This window comes from Zingiber officinale, chromosome 7B, assembly GCF_018446385.1.
Source record: "Zingiber officinale cultivar Zhangliang chromosome 7B, Zo_v1.1, whole genome shotgun sequence".
NCBI classification, from domain to species: Eukaryota; Viridiplantae; Streptophyta; class Magnoliopsida; order Zingiberales; family Zingiberaceae; genus Zingiber; species Zingiber officinale.
The window spans coordinates 66,687,480-66,702,625 of NC_055999.1; positions in this window are offsets into that span (position 1 = coordinate 66,687,480).

Here is a 15,146-nt window from a genome sequence, read left to right on the forward strand (position 1 = left end):
CATCCAAATGTAAGGCTCTTCTTGGTGTCCAAGAAGTGGGAGGTCGGTCCAATGCTCGCTTACTGGAGCAAGTGCCGGCCACATCCTCTCCTATAGGGTCGGCCTTTGCTTGGTGACCAAGCATGAAGGTCGCCTATTCAAACAAGGAGGGTTTTTTTTGAATTTTTAAATCTTCTCTTTGTAGAAAACTATGTTTTAAAAGGGAGATTTTAATTTTAAAAACTTTCCTTATTTGAATTTATTACGTGTTTTAATAGAGAGTTTTAAAAGTTTTAAAACTTTCCTTTTTAACCATCCTCATGGTTTAAGAAAAAAAAGGAAGATAAGTTTTAAAATTAAAATTTTCTATCATCATGTTAAAAAAGGAAATTTTATAAGAGAAGTTTTAAATTTTGAAACATGGTTTTAAAAGTTTTCCTTATTTGCCTTGGGCAAGTAATATAAAAGAAGGGTGAGGGGCTTCATGAGATACAACTCTTATTCTCTTGCTTGAGATCTCTTGGTGGCTGGCCCTCTCCCTCTCCCTTTGCTCTCTTCTCCTTGGTGGTGGTGGTGGTGAATTCTAGAGGAAGAGGAAGGACTCTTTTGGGTGGTGTTCATCTTGGAGGATCGTCGCCCAGCGGCGTCAAGGCAGGCGAGGAATACGCCTTAAGATCTCGAGGTCATTAGCTTACAAAGAGAAGGTATAACTAGTAGTTTTCTTCCGCATCATACTAGTTATTTTCTTTGTAAGAATTCTAAATACAAGAGGCAATTAGATCTAGTTTATCAAATTTATTTTTCAATTTTGTGTTTTCTTCTTTTTCGAATTTGTGATTCGATTGTTCTTTTTGGTTAACCTAGAGTTATTTAAGGAAATAAATATTAGCTTTCCTTAAAAGGCTTTGCCTAGGCGGTGGAAGCTAATTTTGGAAATTAATATTTATGGAATTAATAACTCAGGTAGATTTGAATCAATAATGTTAAGTTCCGCTTGCGATTCAAATCTAAACCATTTAGAACAGATAAGTTAAATTTGGAATCAATGATGTTAAGTTCCTCTGCGATCCCTAATATAACTTCTAAAGTGTAACACCCATGAATTTTTGTTATATAAATACATAGGTATTATTCTCATTAAGAGCATGGAAATAAATAAAAAGAATATGAGAAAAAGAAGAGTAAGAAACAAAATAAAAATAAGAGGTAAGAGGTGGAGGCCAAGGATTGAACCTTGAACCTCCCACCAATAATGGAGAAAGATTAATGACATGATTACCACTAGGATAGAAAGTAACATATGCATAGGAAGGAATAAAAATATTAGTTAAAGGAGAGAATAAAAATAAAACAAGGAGCAAGAGAAAACCAAATTGCTCACCTCTTCTCCCTCTTGATTAAGAGAAGGAATAAGAAGAAGCAAGTTGTTTTCCTCACCCTTCCCTCTCCTCATTCTTTTCGTGGGAATCAAGAGAAGAATAATGGATGAATTAAAGGGAAAATTAATGAGGGCATAAATTTCTCTCATGATGAATAAATAGAAAAAAATGAGAAGTAAACCTCTCATTTTCCTCATTCTTCCTCCTCCTTCCTTCTTTTCTTTCTTCACCGAGACTAGGAGATCCACCCACTCCTTGATTTGAGCACTAAGTCAAGTTCTTCTCCAAGGAAGCCAATTTTCAAGAAGAAACCTTCAAGTTCTAGCCTCCCCAAGCAAAGGAAATCAAAGGAGGCACAAGAGGAAGAAACTTCTCCCTTCCTTAACAACTAGAACACTTTCCTCCTTAAGAAAAACCACAAGCGAAAGGATGTAAGTTCCCCTCACCTGTGGTACAATAGCTATATGTTTGTTATGAAAAATATTGCTTAAAAACCTATGGTTATTTCATAAGGGTTTCGGCCAAACAAAGAAAAAAAAAAGAGAGAGATTTAAAGAACCTTGAAAACCAACTAAGATATGTTCATGATTTTTGCTTATGTTATGTACCTTATGGTAGGAGAGATAAACTAATATTTTCATGCTAGAATGATTGGCTAGAACATAAATTTATGAACTTGGATTTTCGGCATAGAAGGAACAAAAGAGTTAGAAAAGCTCTAAACCTAAACCAAGCATGCTACCTTGTTTTTATGATATGTACCTAATGATAAGTGGTGTTGTTGATGTTTTTCCCCACTTATAAGTCAATTTAAACTTGATTCCATATTCATGTATATTCGGCCAAGATAGAGTTGAGAGCCTAGAAGGGCTTTAAACCTAAAAATTTAAGCATGCTATGATTCTTATAAGACATGATATGAAGCTAATGTGACATGCCATGATCTTAGGTTAAGTGGAACAATATTTCTTATATATGATGGTTCGGCCATTTCAAGACTTGAACCCTAGGAAGGTTTAAATCAAGTCTAAGATACTTATGCTCTACTTGATGAAGAGATATGAAATAAATTAATGTTCACATGTTGCTTGAAACTTGAATTCTTGTTCTTTAGTATTCGGCCACAATTGTTTTTAAGACCTAGGATACTTAAATTTCTAAACTAAGTGGTCCATGTTAATCTTTGAAATGAATGCTAGGAAAGTTCTTATGGTCTTCATGCTAATATGCCACTAGGAACTTAATACCCATGCTTACAAGATTCGGCCTCATTAGATTAAAAGGCTTGAGAAGCTTGGAACTTAGACTAAATGTACTTATGGTGATTCTCATGATATGTATTGATATGTTAGTATAAAGTTTAACCTTTTCATGTTGCTTGTAACCTAGAAACATGTTGCTAGGGTTTCGGCCATGTTAGGGTTGAAGGCTTAGAGAACTTGGAACCTAAATCAAATATGTTCAAGTGGTTTCTTATGGAATATGATATGAAAATTGTTAAGGTTGTTCATGCTTATATGTTGTTAATAACCCAAAAGGAGGCTTAATAAGTTTCGGCCAGGTTATGAAAAGGGACCTAGAAAGCTTGGAACCTATACCTAACATGCTTAAGATGCCTCTTATGTCATAAGAAATGATAGATGTTTAGGGTTCACATGTTCTTTTGTTGCTTGATAACCTAAACCACCTCTATATGTTTCGGCCACCACTTGTCACTAGGGATAGAGACCTAATTTTGTGTTCTTCCATGAACTTCACATGCAATGCTTTATGATATGTGGAGAGTATGACATGCTGTGAGGTTCATTTATATATGTTAGGTCCTATTCATGATATGCTGTGTGCTAAGTTTCATGATATGCTATGTGCTTATTTTTATGATATGTTGTGTGCTAAATTTCATGAAATGCTATGTGCTCAAGTCTATGATATGCTGTGTGCTAAATTTCATGATATGCTATGTGCTCAAGTTCATGATATGTTGTGTGCTTAAACTCATGATATGCTAAGTACTCAAACTCATGATATGATATGTGCCTAAACTCATGATATGCTATGTGCTCAAGTTCATGATATGTTGTGTGCTTAAGATCATGAAAGGTTGTATGCTTAATTATGCATGTGTTCATGATATGCTGTGTGCTCAAAATCATGATATGCTGTGTGCTCAATTATACATGCTTTAAGCTATGCCTAAAAGAGTTGCTTCCCTATAAGTGGGATCAAGAGCACTCTTCATGACATGAATATGACATGAGTGATATGGATTATGTAAATATGACATGCTATTTTACTTTTAAGGCTTGTACCAAGGGTGGGCTCCATAAGCGCCCCGGGGTCGATGGACTAAGAAACGGGCCTCGTTAGGGATGGGCTCCTAAGTGCCCCTAGGTCGATGGACTAAGAAACGGGCCTAGTATATGCCTTGTAGGGTTCAAGACTTGCTACCTTGGACCTACTAGGACGCGCGCATGTATGTACGTGGTACAAGTCGGGATCCCCTTATGTTGAGATTATGTTTAAGTATCTATGCTATACGTTTTAAAAAGTCATGATGCATGTTTTAAAAGTTCACCTTGCATATGCTTTATGAATATGTCATGATATATATGATGATCATGTTATGATATGCCATGCTACCTTGTGTTTATGCCATGATATCTATGATTGTGCTCATGATATATATGATGATCATGTTATGATATGCCATGCTACCTTGTGTTTATACCATGATTATGCCATGATATCTATGATTGTGCTCATGATATATATGATGATCATGTATGATATGCTATGATACTTTATGCTTTGATATATGCTTTGTGATTGTTGACATGATATACGGATTTTGTGAGTAGGAAAGGAACTTACTGAGCCATGAGTGCTCACAGCTTACTTTCTTGTACCACAGATAAGGGCAAAGGTTGGATGGACTAGGGGAGCAGCAGGAGGGGCTAGCAGGATGTGTGTGGTAGTGACTGGCTAAAGAAGAAAAGACCTGCTTTCATTATATATGAGTTATGCTTGTTTGATATTTTTATGATTGTAACTCCATGACATTTATCATGTTAGTTCCTATATGTTTTGAAATAATGTAAGGTATGACATATGGATTCTATGTTTCAAAAATTTACAAGTAAGACTTCCGCTGTAATAAGTTAATAAGTTGTTAAGTAGGGTAAACCCCCGTGGCCTTATTTACTATAAAGAACACAATAGGTTATTTAAGGAAAGGTTCGACACTTGTACAAAAAATTTTACGGTGGAACCGTGCGTTTTCCTAGGATTAACCAACACAAGTGCCTCGCCATGTTTGACCAGGGAGCCGATTTCTAAATAAATATTTAATTAAATTTGTAACATAGGTGGATTTGGATCTATAATGCTAAGTATCGTTTGGATCCAAGTCTAAACCTCTAAGAACAGATAAGTTAAATTTGGAATCAATAATGTTAAGTTCCGTTTGCGATTTTGAATTTAATTTCTAAAGAACACATGGTAGCTAGGAAAATGTTTAGACCTTGTACAAAATTTTTGTACAGGGAACCAGTAGGTATTCCAAGTAGCAACCAACAATTGGTATCAGAGCTAAGGTTTGCCTCTGTGTGTTTGATTTTCAGTTTAATTATGCACATGTCATACATAATTTAGGCAGGATAATAGTAGGATATGCTAACTCTATGGTTGCAGGCTCCAACTATTATGGCTTATGGTTATTGTGTGTGATTGGACCCTTAGACATGTCAAGGGCATTTTATTATGTGTGCATGATTGTATTTAACTAATACAGCAGGAGTTGTATTAGCCCTGGATTTTACATTTATGTTCGATCTAGACTTGATGTACATTCCCTTGTGGAATATAAGATCGATGTATGTAAAAATTCGTCGCGGATCGTATCCTTGCGAGGCATGGTGCTATTGAAGGACCAGGGCGCAGCAGAAAAGGAAGCTCGATGGACCCGACGGCATGAACCCTAGGGTGGCAGACACGAAGGACAGTGATGGAAAAGGCCAAAACAATTGGAAAATTAATTTCCATATTTATTGCTTTTATTTACCGTGATGTGTGATGTGTGCTTGCTAGGTTAAAATTCTTCACCTTAAATAACTAAGTGGGAGAGGGATTTTAAATAAATTCCAAGGTCTCCATTACTGGTTTGTAAGTGATGCAAACAAACTTGCGCGTTGGTTTTGAGTGCCTTCCTCCATATCAGATGAGTTTGTTTGCAGATCACTAGATCAAACTTCCATTTGGATGATTATAGGAAATTAATTAGGAGCGCGTGATCTTCATTCAAGGCACAATCTTATTTTATGGACTGTAACACTCATAGAGTACTTAGCAAGATTTTAGATATTGTTTTTATCATAAATAAAAAATAGGCCTTATGTGTAAATTTGTAAAAATAATAAAATAAAATAGAACCAAAAGAGATGACCAGGTTTGAACCTTGGATCTCTTACTAGATATATGTATGTGTTAACCAATAGACCAAGAGAAGTTATTGATAAAGAGAGAGGTGACAATATAGTTAAGAGTAAGAAAAGAGCTTTTTCATTGAGAAGGAGAAGTTAGAGTTGCCCTCTTCCTCTCAAAAGAAAAGAGGATTCTTGCTTCCTCTTTTCATTAAGGAGAAGTAAAAGAAAGGAGAAGGAAAAGTACATTTCCCTTCCTCCTCTCATGATGAATAAAAGGGGAAATTAAAGAAGGAAATTCAGTTCTCCTCTTCCTCCTTCCCCCTCCTCCTCACCGTGACCAAGAGTCTCTCCTCACCTCTCCTTGCCGAAATCCAAAAACAAAGGAGGACTCCTCTCTAGGAAGGCTCCACAAGCAAGATTTTCTCCCTAAGTAAATCAAACAAGGATGTAAGTATTCCCTCACTTGTGGTACAAGTCGCTTACGATATTTTCGAAAGATTTGAACACTTGAAAATAAAAAAAAAGAGAGAAGAAACCATGCTCATGGATCTTATTATGTTAGGATATGAATTTAGTTAAAGATTTATGTTGGATGTTGTTTAAGCTTGATCTTCTTCTTAATATGTTTATTGACCTTCTTCTTAATAAGGTTCGGCCATGATGAAATTTTAGGGTTCATGAAGCTCCAAACCTAATTTAGTATGCTCATAGACTTCTTTATGATATGTTATGGAATTAGCTAAGTATTCATGTTTATATGTTGCTTAGAAGTTCATTTCTTGCTTGAGGAAGTTTCGGCCATGATGGGGTTTTTAGGGTTCATGAAGCTCCAAACCTAATTTAGTATGCTCATAGACTTCTTTATGATATGTTATGGAATTAGCTAAGTATTCATGTGCATATGTTGCTTAGAAGTTTATTTCTTGGTTTATGAAGTTTCGGCCATGATAGAGTTTTAGGGTTTCATAAAGCTCAAAACCTAATTTAGTATGCTCATAGACTTCTTTATGATATGTTATGGAATTAGCTAGGTATCCATGTTTATATGTTGCTTAGAAGTTTATTTCTTGCTTGATGAAGTTTCGGCCATGATGAGGTTTTAGGGTTCATGAAGCTCAAAACCTAAATTAGTATGCTCATAGACTTCTTTATGATATGTTATGAAATTAGCTAGGTATTCATGTTCATATGTTGCTTAGAAGTTTACTTCTTGTTGTATGATGTTTCGGCCATGATGGAGTTTTAGGGTTTCATGAAACTCAAAACCTAATTTAATATGCTCATAGACTCCTTTATGATATGTTATGAAATTAGCTAGGTATCCATGTTTATATGTTGCTTAGAAGTTTATTTCTTGCTTGATGAAGTTTCGGCCATGATGAGGTTTTAGGGTTCATGAAGCTCAAAACCTAAATTAGTATGCTCATAGACTTCTTATGATATGTTATGAAATTGGCTAGGTATTCATGTTGTATGTTGCTTAGAAGTTATTTCCCTTCTTATGAACTCTCGGCCATAACTATAATCTAGGGTTCAAGAAAGTTTAAACTTAACTTAGCAAGCTCATGGATTCCCTTATGATATGATATGAAGGTAGCTTGGTATTCTCTATGCTTATGTAGAACTTAGTTTCATGTTTTTAAAGGTTCGCCACAATTAAGTTAAAAGGCCTAGGAAGCTTGGAACCTACTACTTATGCTCATGATATTCTTTATAGTTTATGACATGAATTTGATATAAGGTTCACATGCTGATATGTCATTGTAACCTAAAACCAAGCATGGTGACTCTCGGCCACCATATGAAACTAGGGTTAGAGACCCAATTATGACCTTGCTAGGTGTCTCACATATTAGAATACGAACTAGGAGATGCTAGTAAATGTTTTCCATGTATGATTATGGTTGCCTACGATGATTTATATACTTAATTAAGGATGCTCATGAATTATGCATGATGATGACTCTTATGATATGTTTTATGCTTAAGTATGCATGCTTTATGACAAGACAAGTAACATGTCTATTTATGTATGTTTAAGAATTATGCATGAAATGATTCTTATGATGACAATGTACCCAAGCATGTATGATTTCAAATATGTGGCATGTTCATTTATGTAAGCTCATGAACCAAGCATGATAATGGTTTTATATGATGGCTATGTGCCCAAGAATGTATGCCTTATGATATGATAAGAAAATGGCAAAGAGTTGCTTCCCTTAAGTTGGGATTAAGAGCACTCTTCATGTTAAGACAAGAATATGACATCTATGATGATATGATATGATAAGTTATGATGATATGATATGCATGACATGTACTTTACTTTGTATGGCTTGTACCAAGGGTGGGCTCCATAAGCGCCCCTAGATCGACGGACTATGAACGGGTCTAGTAAAAAGGGATGGGCTCCTTAGTACGCCCCTAGACCGACGAACTATGAACGGGTCTAGTAAAAAGGGATGGGCTCCTTAGTACGCCCCTAGGCCGACGGACTATGAACGGGTCTAGATCCCTAGTAGGTTCGGGGCTAGCTACCCTGTCCTAGGGATTGCGCGCATTTATGTATGTATGTGGTACAAGCCGGGCCCTCATGATGATGATATTATGTTTAAGTATTAAAAGATATGTTTAAAGACATCTTGCACTCGACATGGCATATGTTTTAAAAAGGACATTTTGCATAATGCACCCATTCACATATGGCATGTTTCTTTTATGATTCATATGACATGATGATATGTTATGTTTCTTATGATTCCCCTCACATGATCCCTTTATTTATGATATGTTAGAATCATGGTTTATAATGATATGTTATGATAAGGAACTATGCTCACATTACATATTGTTAGATGATTATGTCTTCATTGATGATATGCTTATATAATTATGCTTTGAGATACGGTTTTTGTGAGTAGGAAAGGATCTTACTGAGCCTGTGTGCTCATAGCTTACTTACTTGTACCACAGATAAAGGCAAGGGATGGATAACTTAAGGGAGCTGCAGGAGAGGCAAGGAGGTGTGTGTGGCAGTGGCTCGGCTAAGACAAATAAGACCTGCTATGATATTTTGTTAAGTTTGACATGAACCATTTGTATTTATGTTACATTCCAGTATAACTTCATGACATTTCCGCTGCTTTATGTTACTAGAAAGAAATTTTAAATATGCATGTATCCTGGAATAGTTAAGTAAGTAAGTAGCCCCGTCCCTTTTAGTAGCAGGGAGGGCGGGCGTTACACTAAGTATCAAGAAATGGTATACACTTAGGAACACTTAATAGTATCCTCCCCATCAGAGTCACTGCTATTATTTGTGTGACCGAAGGAAAATCAACTATTAATTTATCATAAAAATAGGTTAACAAGATAATAAAATTAAAACCCCATCTTACAAATGTTGAGATTTTGTATACATCCACACTATCGTGGCATACAAAATTCACGGTGTTTGAGGTAATTTTATTTGTCAGGTTGACAAGATAATAAAATTAATGGGTAAACCCCCTCTTACAAATGTTTGGATTTGTATACGTCCACACTATTGTGGCATACAAAATTCATGGTGTTTGAGGTAATTTTATTTGTCATAAAGATAGGTTGACAAGGTTATTAATGGGTAAAACCCTCCTCTTACAAATGTTTGAATTTTTATACGTTCACACTATCGTGGCATACAAAATTCACGGTGTTTGAGGTGTTGGTGAATTTAAATGATATTGTTTGAGGAATCAATATTATTTTAAATTCTAAAGTCTTGACCAAATGTTTTGTGATTCTTAGGTTTTCAATCCCCTAGCTGTTATACTATAGATTAGACTTAGTTGTCAAAATTATAATAATTGGAAACAAAACTTGGACATTAAGGTGGACTATCCTCTTAGAACAAAGAACAATATAGGTGTATTTTATTCATTAGTTGTTGAAACAGGTTTAGTGGTATTATCTACCGGTACTTGGTGTGTAGATACATGAGCCACTGATCATGTCTGCAATTCATTGCAGGGTTCCAGGAAATCCGACAACTATATGAAAGGGAAAACACTATCTACATGACAACTACTGCAAAAGTAGCAGCTGTTGCAGTGGGAGATGTTTATCCTCTGATAGGAATAAAATATAGATTTTGAGAAATTGTCTTTACATACCAAATTTAGAAAGAATTTGATTTCGGTTTCTAAACTATCAAAGAACTTGATATTCTGTCTCTTTTGATAACAAAGCTGTTATCAAGAATAATAGGGAAGTTATCTTTTCTGGTACGTTAGTTGACAATTTATAATCCAATAACTCCCACGATGCAACAAATGGAAATTAATAACAGATCTTCTAACTCTAATAAGAGAAAGCAACCTTCAGAAATGAACCAATCATATATTTGGCATCTAAGGCTAGGTCATATTGACTTGAGTAGGATTCAAAGGATAATAGTCGATCAACTTTTGGGTTCATTGGTGGTGGAAAACTTTCCAACCTGTGAGTCTTACTTGGAAGGAAAAATGAACAAGAGGTTTTTTTAAGAGGTATAGAGCCAAAGAAGTGTTGGAATTGGTTCATTCTGATTTGTGTGGACCTATGACTATCCAGGCAAGAGGTGGTTTCGAATATTTCATCTCTTTTATAGACAACTATTCGAGATACGGGTATATTTGCTTGATGCGCCACAAGTCTAAGCGCTTTGATAAGTTCAAAGAGTACAAGGCTGATGTGGAGAAACGTCAAGGTAAAAATATCAAGACACTCCGGTGAGATCATAGTGGCAAGTACCTCTTAGGAGAGTTTAGGAGTCACTTATCAGAGGTCGGGATTCAATCCCAATGGTCTGCACCTGGTACACACCAACAGAATGGTGTGGCAGAATGAAGGAATAGGACTCTTATGAAAATGGTGAGATCGATGATGAGTTATTCAGAATTACCAAATTCATTTTAAGGATATACTCTGGAAACGGAAGTGGACATAGTACCTTCTAAAGTCAAAACTCTCTACTCTCATAGAATTATAGAATGAGCGTAAGCCTAGTCTGAAGCATATTCGGATTTGGGGTAGTCCAGCACATGTGCTGAAGGGAGACACTGATAAGTTGGACAGGAGCTCACTTGTTTATAGGTTATCCTAGAGAAATGAAAGGAGATTTATATTCCTTAAAAATTAGAAAGTTATTGTAAGCACCAATGCTCGATTTTTAGAAGAGGACTATGTAATGAACCACAAGCCCATAAGTAAATTTGTTCTTAAGGAAATAATAAAGGACATGTCTAATCTAGTACCAACTGTACAAGATGAAATATCACAAGAAACTGCAACACGTATCACAAATGATATACAATTGCACAAAGTGCCTCGTCGTAGTGGGAGGGTTGTTAGGCAACCTGAAAGATTCATGTTTTGGGAGTCTTTAGACCTGATCCCTCGTCAACATGAACCTAATCCCCAGACATATGACAAAGTACTCCAAGATTAAGATGCAACATCTTAGCAAAGAGAAATGAATACATAAATAGAATCTATGTATTCTAATAAATTCTGGGAGGTTATAGAACCACCAAATGGTGTAAAAATCATTGGGTGAAAATAAGTCTACAATAGAAAAGGAGGGACAGACGGGAAGGTGGAAACTTTCAAAGCAAGGCTTGTTGAAAAAGGGAAACCTTTTACCGGTAGTCATGCTTAAGTCTATCCGGATTCTTTTATCTATTGTTGCTCATATGGATTATGAGATTTGGCAAATGGATGTCAAGACAACTTTCCTTAATGGAAGTCTTGAAGAAAGCATCCATATAAAGCAACCAGAGAGGTTCATTGCAAAGGGCAAAGAGCATCTAGTATGTAAGCTCAATCGGTCTATTTATGGACTGAAGCAAAGCTTCAAGGTCTTGGAACATCCGGTTTAATAAAGTAATCCAGACCTATGGATTTATTCAGTGTCTGGATAAGTCTTGCGTATACAAGAAGTGTGATGGAAACGTGTGGTATTTCTTGTACTATGCGTAGATGACATTTTGATAGTTGGAAACAATATCAAAGTGTTGTCAGAAGTAAGGGTATGGTTGTCCAAACAATTCGATATGAAGGACTTGGGAGAATGAGCACATATTCTCGGGATCAAAGGGATCACAAGAAAAGAATATTGTGCTTATCCCGAGCTTCATACTATCCTAGCTCGTTTTAGCATGCAAGACTCCATGAAAGGTTTTTCTACCTTTCAGGTATAGAGTAGCTTTATCTAAAAAGATGTCTCCGAAGACATCAAAATAGATAGAGGACATGAAGGCAGTTCCTTATGCTTCAGATAATGGAAGTAATGTATGCTGATGTTCGGATATCTATTTTACCATGGGCAAGGTTTGCAGATATCAAAGTAATCCATGACAGGGACATTGGATTGCCGTAAAGCATATAAGGACTTGAGATTATATGCTAGTTTACCAAGCAGATGATTTGATTCCTGTGGATTACATGGATTCTGACTTTCTATCGATAAGGATAATAGTAAGTTGACCTCGGGGTTTTGTGTTTACTTTAGAAGGTGAAGTCATAACTATGGAAGAGTGTTAAGCATAGGTGCTTTTTGGACTCCACCATAGAAGTTGAGTATGTGGCAGCCTCTGAGGCAGCCATAGAAGTTATAGGGCTCAGAAACTTCATGATGGACTTAGACATGATTTTTGGTTTGCCCAAAATTATTACAATTTATTGTAACAATAGTGGTGCAGTAGCAAACTCAAAGAAACCATAAGTCCATAAGGCAAGTAAACATAATAGAGCACAAGTACCACCAATACGAGATATCATATAACAAGGAGAAGTTGTTACCGCCTAGATTGCATCAGGTGATAACCTGGGAGATCTTTTCACTAAGGCCTTTAAGGTAAGAGCTTTTGATGGGCATGTTGAAGGATTGGGAATCAAATGTATAGTAGGGTATATGGCAGCATAGTCTTTTAGTATAAGTGGGAGATTGTTGGAATGTATACTAAAAGCCTAGCTTTTTGTATAAACATTTACTTAGAAATAAGAATCAACTCGGTCAAATATCTATATTTATAAGCTAAGTGTAGTTGTTCAATTAATTTATATTGTAGATAACATGGTGTGTGTTGTCACACACAGAAGATCATGTTATCAGTTCCTTATAAATTATAAACAGTAGCTCACGACTAAGATGGATAGGAACAAACCATTGGAATAGTCATAGTGTAATTAGGTATTAGTTTATCTTGACTGATAAATTAAACTAGTACACTCAGAGTGTATTGAGCTAGACCATTTAAGGTAAGTTCTTTTTATACTGACTAAATAAAAGAACAACATCTTTGTTATTATGGAAGTGTGTGCTCTTAATCATGATATAATAACAAGCACATATACTTAATATTCATATCTTTGATTTATCAAAGGGTGTGATTTAGTTCAATAAATAAATAGGCCTGATAAGTTGGGAAATGGTATTATTTATATAGTGTGTTGTTGATTATAGAATGAAACCGTATCCTAGTAATCTAGGTTGACAATGTCCCCAAGAGGAGCTCATAAGGATTGTCATGTTAAACCCTACAAGTGGATTTAGTCCGACATGACAAAAAGGTTGAGTGGTACTACTCTTGGACTAAGATATTAATTAAAGAGAGTTGTCAGTAACTCATTTAATTAGTGGGCATTCAACATCTTAAACACAGGGAGATTAACACACTCATGATAAGAAGGAGCCCATATAGTAATATGGGATTGGTGCGGTAGTTCAATAATAACTCTTTAGTGGAATGAGTTATTATTGATGAACTCGAGTTGGGTTTTCGGGGAAAACACGGGAAGCTCAAGTTCATCGGGAGACCAAAACCAATTCCTCCTCTCGATCCCTATCGTAGCCTCTTAATTATAAAGTATTATACCCACTTATACCCACTTTCTTACCCACCTTAAGGTGGCCAGCCAAGCCTAGCTTGGAGTCCAAGCTAGGGCCGGCCAAACCAAGGTGAATTGGATCCAAGGTGTGGTCGGCCCTAGCTTGAACCCAAGCTTGGTGTGGCCGGCCACAATAAAATTAAAAGGATTTTATTTTTTTTAAAAAAAATCTTCTCTTATGTGGAAGTCATGGTTTTAAAAGAAAGTTTTAAAAATTATAAATCTTTCCTTTTATAGCTTTCTACAAAGGATTAAGAGAAATGTTTGATATCTTTCCTTATTTGTAGTTAAAAGGAAGATTTTAATTTTTTAGAAAACTTTCCATTTTTGTAATCATCCTCATGGTTTTAAAAGAGAGTTTTAAAAATTATAAATCTTTCCTTTTATAGCTTTCTATAAAAGATTAAGTGGAAAGTTTGATATCTTTCCTTATTTGTAGTTAAAAGGAAGATTTTAATTTTTGATAAAACTTTCCTTTTTTGTAACCATCCTCTTGATTTTAAAAGTGAGTTTTAAAATTTAAATCTTTCCTTTTATAGTTTCTGCAAAAGATTAAGAGAAAAGATTTGATATCTTTCCTTATTTGTAGATTGGAAGAAAGATTTTAATTTTAAGAAAACTTTCCTTTTTGGAAATCATCAACATGTTTTAATAGAGAGATTTTAATTTATAAAAGTTTCCTTTTATAACCAACTATGAAGGGAATTTTTAAAAGAGAAATTTTTATTTTAAAAATTTCTGGAAACAAATTAGGAAGTTTTAATTTTGTGATTGAAACTTTCCTTATTTGGAGGGAAGAAGGTGGCCGGCCATTAAGAGTTTAAAAAGGAAATTTTAAATAAATTTTTCCTTCTTAAACATTGGCAAAGAATATAAGATACTTTTATTTATTAAACCTTCGTTATTTGCCAAGGCCAAGGAATATAAAAGAGAGGGTAGAGGTGTCTCATCTAAGACAACAATTCCTCTCTTCTATTCCTTGGTTGGTGGTCACCCTCTCTTCCTTCTCTTCTCCTATTCTTTTTCCTTTGTGGCCGGCGGCATCTTCATCTCAAGGAGCTTGGTGGTGGCAGGATTTTGCTAGAGGAAGAAGAAGAGATAGGACGCTTTGTTTCTTGCATCCCTTGGAGCTTGGTTGGTGGCCGAGAGTTCTTCATCTCTTGGTGATTAGGAGTGGCCGAAACTTGCTTGGAGAAGAAGGAAGCTTGGGTGGATTCTCGTCTCGGTAGATCGTTGGCCACACGATGTATGAGATAAGAAGAGGAATACGATAGAAGATTGTGAGGTCTATAAGCTACAAAAGGTATAACTAGTTATTAGTTTCCGCATCATAACTAGTTCATCCTTTTTGTTTAGATCTTGAAATACTAAACACAAGAGGCTAGTGATTCTAGGTTTCGGATTTGTGATTCGAATTTGTGTTTCTTTTGTTTTTTCGATCTTGTGATTCGATTGT